The sequence below is a fragment of the Eimeria tenella genome, genomic scaffold, assembly GCF_000499545.2.
Source record: "Eimeria tenella Houghton genomic scaffold, Eth_scaff2430, whole genome shotgun sequence".
NCBI lineage: Eukaryota > Apicomplexa > Conoidasida > Eucoccidiorida > Eimeriidae > Eimeria > Eimeria tenella.
In genome coordinates this window covers 2,697-3,034 of record NW_013542293.1, presented here as the reverse complement: position 1 = coordinate 3,034, position 338 = coordinate 2,697, and the positions used below count along the sequence as shown (strand labels likewise).

The window sequence follows — 338 nt, the reverse complement described above, 5'->3', positions numbered from 1 at the left end:
GCAGCAGCGGCAGAACAGCAGGTGCAGCAGCAGCAGCAGCAGCAGTAGCGGCAGTGAGGGGAGAAGCAGGGGAAGCAAAGAAGCAGAGGAGAAGGACAAGAGAGGGGCATTAGAAGATAAATAAAGAGGAAATAAAATAAATAAAATAAAATGACGAATAAAAAATAAATAACAAAAGAAACAAAAAGAGAAACAAAAAGAATGAGCGAAGAGGCAAAAGGCCAGCTAGGGTTTAGGGTTTAGGGTTTAGGGTTTAGGGTTTGGCGCACCTGCTCGGGTGTAGAGAAAAGAGCTGCTGCTGCCGCTGCTGCTGCTGCTGTTTGCTGCTGCAGCATCTG

The 338-nt window shown here is 46.7% G+C and overlaps 1 protein-coding gene across 1 annotated transcript in view; it reads right to left on the bottom strand.

Annotated features, from left to right (window-relative positions):
• The window catches only part of ETH_00039185 (uncharacterized protein), a gene marked incomplete at both ends in the record, with an annotated part of 4,518 nt that overhangs the window by 2,183 nt on the left and 1,997 nt on the right, over positions 1-338 (bottom strand). The window lies entirely within an intron of this gene.